Source organism: Drosophila innubila, assembly GCF_004354385.1.
Source record: "Drosophila innubila isolate TH190305 chromosome 3L unlocalized genomic scaffold, UK_Dinn_1.0 0_D_3L, whole genome shotgun sequence".
In the NCBI taxonomy this organism is placed as follows: domain Eukaryota; kingdom Metazoa; phylum Arthropoda; class Insecta; order Diptera; family Drosophilidae; genus Drosophila; species Drosophila innubila.
Window position 1 is genome coordinate 23,636,055 of NW_022995376.1, and position 11,437 is coordinate 23,647,491.

Genomic DNA, 11,437 nt, shown 5'->3' on the forward strand with positions numbered 1-11,437 from the left:
GACTAAGCGTCGCCTTCACAGCTACCAGAGGCTGACTGTAGACCCCCTTTCTCCCCAAATACTCGACGAACTCTAAGTTGATTGTTTTTAACGAGCCCAGACGTTAGGCCTACCTAAACTGTCCTTCCCCTCTTCGCTGCTCTCTTTTCCTCTCTTCTGTCGAGGTGCCACTGAAAAAAAGAATTTAATACGTTGTCCGCGTAGGCGTAAATGGTATACCTCCTCCACTCTTCTCCTCTCTGCCTCTCTGTCTCCAAATGTCTCTCTCCTTCCTTTTCACTCTCTCAACTGGTCAGTCAGCAGTCACAACTTCGAACTGCCAACTGACTGACTCACTTAATGACCGTTCGCCGAAGCGTGCCCCGAAACGGCGGCAATTCCTCTTGGTCTACCCCTCCCTATGCTCCTCTTTCTAAGCCCTCTCTCTTCATCTTCCACTGCCTTCTCGCTCACCCACTTGAGGTTTAATGACGCATGGTTACGAATTTTGCATTCAGTTCGTGTTTAGTTTTGTGGTTTTGCCTTTTTCCCGGCTGTTTCCAACTGCAGACAAAGCGCAGGCAACAAACCGACCAAGCGAATTCTATTTTTTTTTTAAATTTGCATACCCTACACATAAACAGTTGGGTGTGCTAGAAATCTCAGAGGCTTGACTACAATTAATGTACAATACATTTAAATATTACTATCTATTTTAGGATTTCATAAAATTTATAGAAATTTTTTAATCATAGAGTTAGATTAAAAGCCGTTTAAATATTTCTGGCAGTCTCGCTCTGTCTGTATTTTTGTCTTATAGATAAAATATATTTCACTCCTTATAGACAATATTAAAAAAAATACAATTCTTTGTTGCCTTCTTATTTCCTTTTTTTTCAGATCGTTATTTTATTTTTTTAAAGCATTTTAATTTCTTAATCCTTCAATTTAATTTGTCTTTAAAGTCCTATCTTCCTGACTTTAAGTCACCATCTTTATATGAGCGAGTGACACATAATACATAAAGTTTTTTTTATGATATGTTGCAGCAATGGATAAATTTAATTAATATTTGTATTTTTTAAATATTTATTTAGTTAAACACTTGAGATTGAATTGGAAAAGCATACATTCTAAATATTAAATAAGTATTCTTTGTAATTAATAAAAATATCTTTGGAAATAGTATGCATTTAGGGCTAGTAATATTACAGGGTATTTCCTTACTCATCCCCCATTGATGTAACTCGGTTTTTAGTCATTGTTGAGTCTTGAGATTCGTTTTATGAGTTTGCGCTCGTATTGTTTTCATTTTGATGAATGCATAAAAAAGCGCAAGTGATTTCCAAGTGGGGCACAAAAGCGAACAAGTCGTGAGAAGGGAGAACGGATAAAAAGGGGGAGGTAAGATATCTATGAGCCACACTACTGCCTTGATAATTGTAAGCCAGAAGTCTTTCCACATTGTTGCATGCTAAGTAGCATCGAACGTGCCCCCATCGATCCCCTTTTCCCTTTCCCTTTTCCCACTCAGTTTACACTCTGTCTGGAGAGAGACGCCACTTTATAGCTCGGCAGGGAGAACGTCTCTAATACTCGTATTCGTATGTGTGGATATGGGTCGTCATCGTCATCATCGTCGTTTTCCTAGTCGTTGTCGTTGTTGTTGTTGTTGTTGTCGGCGACAAAGTCAACGAGTTGGCATCGTCATCGTCATTTACATCTCGATGCGTTTGTGTGTGTGTGTGTGTGTATATGTTTATGTTTGTCTTATTTCTTGGCATTTCTGTTTTGTTGCCATTTTCTAAACGAGCTCCTGCTTCTGCTCCTGCTCCTGTCCCAGCCCTCGCTCCGACCCTGCCTCAATGTCAAAGCGCAGCAGTCGCATCTTTATGCCACGGTCAAGGACAACGTCGCGTTGTCGCGTCAAAGAAGAGAAAGAGAAGTTTAAACAGTTCACATTTTCTCAGAATGCTTCATAGACACAACATTTATAAACTGATTGAAAATTAATACTATTTCTAGCACCCAAAAATTTTAAGCTGCACACATACTCTCTATTTATTAACTTTCAATTTATTGTTATTATTATTAAATTAAATTATTTCGATTTTAGAAGGCATTGCACACAATTTCTTAAATTGCTTTAAAAACAGTAAATTTATTAAGTTCGATTTCAAGATGGGAAAAGGAACCGAAATTTCCTTAAAAAATGGACCCAATCTTAAAGTGAAAATGCATACGATTGATTGTTTTAGGAGGATAATGGAAACTTAACGTAGTTACTATTATCCACTTTAAGCCATCAACTAATGCGATTTCAACTTTAAAAATTGGATCCAAATTAAAAATTTAAATGCATATTTGTAATAGGGGTAAAAAAAATCTAAAAAAACATTTTGGATTTGGAGATTCCATTTTATGATCGACTTCTTCTTCTATCCTCGTTGAGCAGCCGTGAGAGTCTCTTCTTCCAGATTTGTGCGTTTTTAGGTGAGATGTGTCTTCCTATTGTATCATGGTACGATCTCAAAGCTTTAATGTTATCGTTCGTGTTACGATTCGATAGGTTTATCAATGAGTTCGTCATGTGATTTAGGATTCGATATTGCTGCATCAGTTTATGCATACGTCTATCGATTTGTTCAATGTACAATCCGGTAGAGTCTAGTGTTACAACTGCATTTTTTGGATGGACATCAGATTTATTGTATTCCCATACATGTGGTCCCATAATTTGCAGAATGTTTCCAAACAATATTCGTGGTTTCTTCTGTTACAGAATTAAACTATGATTTAAGTACTGAATGTCTGACAAAAACAATAAAGCAACTGAGATTTCTTACAACTTAATTAAAGACGGAGCTGTCAGAATAATATTATTGATTATATAAAATAAGGTAGGGAGAAATTAAAATTAATTTTCTTTGGGAAAAAAACATACAGAAAGGCCCCCACATTGAAACTTGACGTGGTTGTTAAATCTAGTTTTCCCAGTTCGGAATGATAAATGGCGTCTAGTTAGCGTAGCGCCAAAAGAGAAACAAGTTCAAGTATCGATTCCCTGGCCTCTCTTCTACCACCTGTTGCTGCGGTTTCTACTGTTTCTTCTGGTGTGTTGTATTTCAATTAGAGCAAAAAGTCGTCCTCAACTGCAATTAGCAACAAAGTATCTGGCAATGTATGTTTTCGCTATTATCATTTAAATTTATGTTATGGTACTACATATATTTGTTACGGCCCACTTTGCAGTCTTCCCCAAACTGCAGTCGACTGTATCTCTCTCCCTCTCTCTCTCTCTCTCTCTCTGTTTTTGTGGCATGCCTTACGATTATGGCCAACGATGGGTAATTTGTTAGGAGCCAGTCTCCGATGCAGTCTCCCAGATAAAATGCAACCCGTCTTCAGCTTGCGGCATTTCTCGACGCGACTATTCAATGAAAATTAACTAGGGACAAATTGTTGATCGTGCTCTCTGGTCTCCGGTCTCGGATCTTGGTTCTTGGACAACAACATCGATGTTGTGGTGTTACCCAATGAAAGCCATTGTACGCTTTAGTGCAACTGTGGGGCATACAGTGTCTTATAGTTATCATGGCCCCTTCCCTTTATCCCCATCCAAATTATAGGTCTACACATGGATTATTTGTGCTGGCTTTGAGCAATAGTTTGCGAATGGTTTAGATAACTCTGGGATGCGTACTACGACAACTATTGCAATTTTCAATAACATTCTCAAGTGGTTTCGTTTACTGAAATCGCTTCTAATTGTAGGGGAAGAAAAAAATGCATTAAATGTTTTATCTACTGTAAGCTTATACTGTAAAAAGCTTTTTTTTAACGCTATGACTCTTCTTTTGTATTTGTGTTTTATAATATTCTTAATTCCTAGTGCCACAAGGGTATCCTTATAAATTAGCGCACTTATTCAATGCTACATTTCTTTACTCATATACTGGATGTAATATTTGGAACTTTTGAAGAATATTTTATTTACTTTTAATTTATATTTTATTTACTTTATTTTCTTTAGAAGGCTTTCACCTTAGTTTTCTCACTCTCGTTTCTAACTAAACACTATAACTCTTTAAAGTTGAAAGAAATCTACTTTGAATTTTCGCCTTTAAGCTTAGGATATATCAAGTTGCATCCCACACTTTGTTTCGGCTTAAATTCATATTTTTTTTTGTTCCATTTTCCTCGTCGTTGTTGCTGTTGTAGCTGATGCTGGAGGCTGATTCTTGCTCTTTTAATAAATGAAAATGTTTTTAATTAATATGCTTCAATATGTCGAGTGCGGCACTTTACTTTATGCAGCTCCCGTCAAGCCTCCCCAAACAACGGATTCCACATCCAGTCTACTGTCCACCTCGGTCCCTCAACCGCCCACACAAGCTGTTGTTGTTGTTGTGATTCAGCAGCTAAAGTTTCCATTGAATATGGGGGGCGCCTCCATTTTTATTGTTTCATATTCATTCGTATAATTCCGTAGGCTAAATTTCAATATTTTATATATACATATATATATATATATTGTGCATATGTGAATTTACAATAAGAATCCTTCACTGAAGCATGCAACAAAATAAATACCCTCACTCTTGGCTGCTTCAACAATTATGGCTCAGCTCTCTTTGTCAAGTTCTCTTATTTTATTCATAGCCCACAGTCATGACTCTTTTGTTCTTGTTGTTGCTGCTGTTGCTACTGCTGCTGCTTTTCTGTGGACAACGGCGACTTTTGTTGATTTGCTTTTGTGCGCTTGTTTCTCAATTATTCAATGCGTAGACTGTGTGAGCAAAAGAGACAGTGCAAACGCTCGATGTGCTTACATCTATTTATAGACATTTACTTTGCTTTTGCTTTGTATTTAGGTTTTTGCTTGCTTAACTCAACCATCCCATATTGTCTAGTGGTTAGGATACCCGGCTCTCACCCGGGAGGCCCGGGTTCAATTCCCGGTATGGGAAAACAAGTCGAAAGATAAGTTTTTTTTTTTGTTAGTTTTTATCAATTTAGAATAGAATAAGAGTTTAATATATATAGATTTGGGTGTTCTGTGATCTCTGATGATATTATTTATAAGTATTTTTAGCTTATAAGCCGTTTCTTAAAATATATTAGGGATTTAGTAGTAAAAGTTTAATTATAATTATCTGCTTGGTTTGTATCAAAGTATATTTCCTGTATAAAAATTAAAATTTTTAACCATTATAAAGCATTGTCATTATACTCTTATATCATAACAATGCAACAATGTTCATTTCGTATATTATACGAGACTGTTCCCTCATCAGATATTCGATTGTGTTTGTGTATGAGAGTATATACATATATATTTATTTGTAAACTGTGAATGCTGCATTTGCATGTCAACTCTGGCTCTAGCTGATGAATGATATACCATGTCCATTAACTGAGCAGGAGGAGGTAATACCAGAGTTACCAGGCAACTGGCTCCGTTGACAGACAGACCATGCATTTGATTTTTGATGGCTTTTGACCGGCGAGTGGTTCGGTTGGCAACAGGAAATATGCTAAATGAAGTTTGACTGCGTTTCAAAATCATTTATCAATATTAATAAGCTGCAGCATTTGGTAATTGATAATCTTAGGTTACTTGAATTGTTTTCAGCCCTTATATATATCTACAATCTTTATATACTCTGCGTTTTTTTACTCCCAACATATGCCCATTGAAATCTCTCTCATTTCCGTTATGTTCTCTCATTCTCATAGCCATATTGTCCACTGCAATTCAGCGAAACAAACCACAAACTTCATTTATAAAATGCGCATTCATTTCAGAAAATCCTCATCCGAACCCGAACCCGAACCACTCAAAAATTGCTAGGCAATTTTATTTAAAAATGCAAAAGGCTTTGTCGTTGTTGCTGTTGTTGCATGTCCGGATATTGCCTCTGTCTCCTGACTATAACATGCATTAAAATTGGCAATCGTCCCTGTGCGGTTGAATTGCTGACAACATCGAACACGGCCAGTTCCACACCTGATGCAGTTGCACCACCATAACCTGCACCACCTGCAACTGACAAACAGCGACTTCCAGCTTCATTAGGTTTTCCCAGCTGCTGATGCTGGACAAGGACATGCAAAAGGTGCCCCCATACCTCCCCTTCAAAGTGGGATATCAAAAGGCAGCTGCCATTACGAGGGTTGCACTGGAAGCTGTGGTAAGTTTTAAGCATAAAAGTAAATACACTTAAAATAAAACAGGTAAATTTTAAAAATTAATATAAATATTGATTCTTTTTTTAATTTGGAAAAGAGATATTTTGTCAAACTACGTTATAATGCATAACCTCTATTTTTAAAGGAAAATTTAGTCCAACTTAATTTTATCTGAATCTATATTTATTTATTTTTGTTGCTAATTATTATAAATAAATCTTTAAGTATGTAAATATTAAACAAAATGTTGTTATAATTTTATAATTTGTAAATATTAATAAATAAAAAAATAAAATAAGGATAACAAAATTCTCTGAGTGTACGTCAACCCTTTTCGGGTTGCATTCGGGTTTTTCGGCTGCGCCTTCAGTCTGTTGCATTTTTCGGACAATGTGGGTGGTGGGAGGCAGTGCGCCAGTGCGTGGGTGGGGGTGGGGGTGGGGAAGCTGCTGCTGATGCATTCTTGCATTCTTCCCTCCGCACTCTGCTCGGGCACATTTGCATTTTTTATATTTACAGTTTATATGGTAAAGCATGTGCATAATCCTTTCTCTGTCGCACTATCACCTGGGCGGCATGTGCTGGGCTATTGTCATCTCTGTTTCGCGCCATAAAAATCGATAACAACAAAAAATTCGAGATTCACTTCATGTTGCCATTGTTGATGTGTATTTGTTCAGCTTGTATAATATACTACATATATTACTATATATAGAGATGTGTACATATATCCTGCTTACGCATGTGTATATAAAGCACAGACCTTATCGCATATCGTGCAGGCTCAGAAATATTTAACACTCACTCCCCCGGCCCCATTCGGTTTAGCTCACAATATTGAAAGAGAATGCACTTGCATTTTAAGTGATTTAATTCAATCAGACCTTGTTCGGATGTATACAAACAATTTGCGGGTATATATTTTGGTCGATAGATGAGAACAGTCGGATCTTGGATAGGGTTCATTTCGCTCCGTATCATATGAAGTGCATACGAATACATTGGCATAAGCATCCCATATTGTCTAGTGGTTAGGATACCCGGCTCTCACCCGGGAGGCCCGGGTTCAATTCCCGGTATGGGAAAACAATTTTTATGATGGTCCTATTTTTATTTGTGATGATTTAAATTTTAAAATAATTAGCTTGAGTTATATTCTAAGGTTATAACACAAATATTACTGCATGATCAAAAGATTTAACCAGGGAAATCAAACCGCAACAAATATCTGTTTCGGCTTCGACTTCGTTACGTCCCAAAAAAATTGGTTGAAAAATGTACCGGTACAAACTTTTCGGCTTTCGAAAACATAAATTTCGGTAACGGTTTTGGATCCGATACTAATAATGTAACGGTTAACTTCTGTTAACGGTTACGGTACCGTGTGTGATATTATTCCCTAGTGTTTAAACAAGTTTATTTCCAAATAAATAGAAATATTCTTAATTTTTTCATTCTGCAAGTAGTTTTTCATTATTCTATTTATGTATGCGATCTTGTATTTTGAATTTTGAATTTTTTTCTCTCAAATTACGTAATAAATCTGTGCAGTTATATCTCCCATATTGTCTAGTGGTTAGGATACCCGGCTCTCACCCGGGAGGCCCGGGTTCAATTCCCGGTATGGGAAACTGAATGAAAGTTTTTTTTTTGCGGTTTCATAAAATTGTTCTAAGATTCTATGACAATAAACAAAATTTTATTTTTGTCATACTGTAATTAAACTGTATTTAGTTTTTTTTCGGAATATTTTTATAGATGCAATTTTGAATTGCACATAGTTTTTATGTTCCTTGGAAATTGCGTATAAAATTCTGTTTTAACGCATATCCCATATTGTCTAGTGGTTAGGATACCCGGCTCTCACCCGGGAGGCCCGGGTTCAATTCCCGGTATGGGAAGTCAGTTTCTGAGAATTCAATTTTTTTGTAATCCTTCTGTTTACATTTATTTATTTTCTCCAGGGTGTTGAGTGTTCTATGGGGACCTAAATATAAATTTCCTTTTTTTTTAAGTCTTGATGACTTTCACGCATATTTGTTTTATATAGAAGGTGAAGAAATTTAATTTTCTTCGGGAATTAAAAAATTTTTAATTTAATTTAGTAAGCGATGTTTTTTTTTTTGCCATTTATACAATTGTGCTCGGTTGATCAGTTGAACAAAAGTTATGATCCAAAAAGAATAGGGTGCCAGGAACTCTTTTGTTTACAAATATTTTAAACATTCCTAAATACATTTTTCATTTTGAGAACCAAAATCAATTTGGCATTTTAAAACCGAAACATACAAAGAAACGGTAAACGATACGAAACATACGTATGTACATTTAAAGATTTTTCTTAGCCGACAACCAAAATGCGAACATGACCGTAACTGAACCCGATCTTCTTTTCGGTTTGATACCATGGTTTTAACTAATACTATTTACAGATACATTTTTCTTTGGTAATCATTTTCATTGTTTGTTTTAAATACCGTTCTAAGTTTTAGTCGATCATCACTCCCATATTGTCTAGTGGTTAGGATACCCGGCTCTCACCCGGGAGGCCCGGGTTCAATTCCCGGTATGGGAAACATACTGAGTGATTATTTTTTTATATTTTTTTTTTATTATATAATGATAATAATTTTATTTAAATATATTAGACGGATATCTGTATAGCTTTGATTAATTCCAAGTTAATTATACTAAGTCCAATACTTAAGTTAAATTGCAATCTGCAATTAGTCAATTAGTCCGTAATTGATTTAACTGATATGCAGCTCCATTGGAAGTTCGCAAAGAGGAACCTGTCTGTGGCATCTGAGAGCTATTTTGTTGCCAATAATCCAATTACTGGATACAGTATTATCCATTAACTCTTGCTGTAGCCGAATTGAATGCCTCGTGTGTAAATAAATTTGATTTGACTTCAGTTTTTGCTACGTCCGATTGAGCCCCCTATGGATAGGGGTAGAGGTAAGTGAGGATGCTGATGTATTCTCCAGGTAGGAGCTGCTGCCAGTTCCTAACGAACATGTAATTTAATATAATATTCAATTATTGCTGAAAGGAGCGCAAGAAGTGCAAACAACACGCATAAAAATTGTCCGTCGATGGTCAAATTAAATGAAAGCAACGCAAAATACCATTCCTTTTTTTGTATTTGTTAAGTTTTGGGTTGGGAAAATAAACCGCATTGCATAAATAGCCTCAGCAAAAATCTCATACAGAATGCCACCACTCTCTATAGTACATATGTATATGGGAGATACATATTTACATATACATACATATGTATATGTTTGTGAAAAATTCAGAACTGTCCGAGGGATTCTCCTTTCATTCATTTACACGCTTGCTGTATATAACGCACTTAAATCCCATTGTCGATGTCCGTTCTCATTCAACCCAACCCATCGATGTCTAACAGTCCCCTGCAACCCATCAGATGCGTTTTATTGCACTGTTTTCAGTCGTTATCTCTGTCTCTGTCTGACACCCCCACCGAAAAAATACAAATAGAATAAATAAATAAACCTAGGCTTGTATTAATGAAAAATTTCGTACATCGAATTCGCATCATTAAAAATAAACCCCATTTGGAATGCAAAATAAAAAAAACTGAAACTCCAAAAAAATTCGCGTATGTGAAAGAATCACAAACTGTTTTTAAGGGTTGCAATTTTTACCGCCAAATAAAAGCTTTCGAAAATGTTGTATGAAAATCAATTTGATTTTATTTTTATTTATTTTGCTGACGGTATTTTTTTTGTGTAAATTTCAACAATGCAAATACATATGCAGGTATATAACAGTGTGCATGAGTATGTGTAGGCGTTTGCTATTATGTATGTGAGCTGTATGTTGTTGCATTTTGAACATGCCCACAAAGATACTCGATAATTTTTGAAAGGGGTGCTATAGTTAGTAGTAAATTTCATTTATTATTATTTAACTATGTACAGTTGTTTGATTTCTTATTTATTCAACAAAATATAGAAAGAAAAACTAAAAAAAATCTTTGTCAGAAGTGGGATTCGAACCCACGCCTACAGAGTAGACTGCGACCTGAACGCAGCGCCTTAGACCACTCGGCCATCCTGACATGTAAAACTCGTTCAACTAAAGACAACAAAACCAAAAAGAAAAACTATCGTGACCACTTACTAAAAGTGGGAAAATTTGAATTTTTTACTTAATTCTTTAATTAGAAAATGACACATTAATTGGATAAAGATTTAGTGGATCATATTCTTTAAATAGATTTTAATATGTTGAAAGAAGATTCATATATAAACAATAGATTTTATGGTTACATATAACTTTTTATATATTTGTGATCTGAATATCTTCATGATATGCCCTTATACTACGCCCTTGACGGTGAAATTTACTTACAGCTACAACGAGTAACATATATATACATAAATATATACTTGTAAAACAACAGGCAAGCATATGCGACAGCAAAAAAGTGAAATAAAGTTTCACTTCCACAATTTTGGGTGGCTGCATGTTGCAGAAGCTGCTGCAACAGCGGTGGCATCCATCGGGAGCATTGTTAATCAGCAGCGGCATTGAGTTCACAGAAGCCACTGCAATAAAATATGCAAATATTTTGGTTGCAACGAAACAAAAATACGTTACTTAACCGTAGAATACAGAAAGAATATTTAATAAAGCAGGTGCCTAAAAATTGTTATCAATCTATAATTTTAAGTTAAGACTTTTCAACTTACTAACAAACCTTTAAATGTACATATTATTTTACTGACTACAATTTGACTTAGTTCAGCCCGAACTAACGTTTTGATGTATCCTTGTTTATATGCCCACGATTGTAGCGCAACAATTCTGGCTGAAAATTAAGCAAAAATGCAAAATTTATTTTATTGTCAACCCATATATGTACCTGAAACATATATGTATATAGAAATATATATGTAGGAGGTACGAGCAAAAACGTATTTACACCATTTTATACAACATGCATCTGATGCTATCTCTATGTATTGGGTATCCATATTTTGGGGTACTTTGGGCTGAATATTTGTGCGTAGCTCAAACCAATGTGAAATTCAGCATACATTGAAAAAACTGTACTTAATAGGGGTTAATTTTAAGTGTAACGGGTTGAAATAATCAGAAAATGACAATAGAAACCATTCAATAATAGAAAAAAATACATGATTTTATGGATTTATCATTATTATATTATGTATATTAGATAATACAATGGAAAATGCAAATAAGAGACAGCCAATCATTTGTCGATTTTTAT

General features: G+C 35.3%; 6 non-coding genes across 6 annotated transcripts; 5 read left to right on the forward strand and 1 right to left on the reverse strand.

The window, feature by feature from the left end:
* The first annotated feature begins 4,877 nt into the window (after positions 1 to 4,877).
* Positions 4,878 to 4,949, forward strand: Trnae-cuc. The gene has a single exon. It is a non-coding gene; the product is annotated as a tRNA-Glu (tRNA).
* A 2,235-nt stretch (positions 4,950 to 7,184) lies between these two features.
* On the forward strand, positions 7,185 to 7,256 carry Trnae-cuc. Its single transcript has one exon. It is a non-coding gene; the product is annotated as a tRNA-Glu (tRNA).
* Positions 7,257 to 7,729: 473 nt separating this feature from the next.
* Trnae-cuc lies at positions 7,730 to 7,801 on the forward strand. Its single transcript has one exon. It is a non-coding gene; the product is annotated as a tRNA-Glu (tRNA).
* Positions 7,802 to 8,000: 199 nt separating this feature from the next.
* On the forward strand, positions 8,001 to 8,072 carry Trnae-cuc. The gene has a single exon. It is a non-coding gene; the product is annotated as a tRNA-Glu (tRNA).
* A 602-nt stretch (positions 8,073 to 8,674) lies between these two features.
* Trnae-cuc lies at positions 8,675 to 8,746 on the forward strand. Its single transcript has one exon. It is a non-coding gene; the product is annotated as a tRNA-Glu (tRNA).
* A 1,432-nt stretch (positions 8,747 to 10,178) lies between these two features.
* Positions 10,179 to 10,261, reverse strand: Trnal-cag. The gene has a single exon. It is a non-coding gene; the product is annotated as a tRNA-Leu (tRNA).
* Positions 10,262 to 11,437: the final 1,176 nt, after the last annotated feature.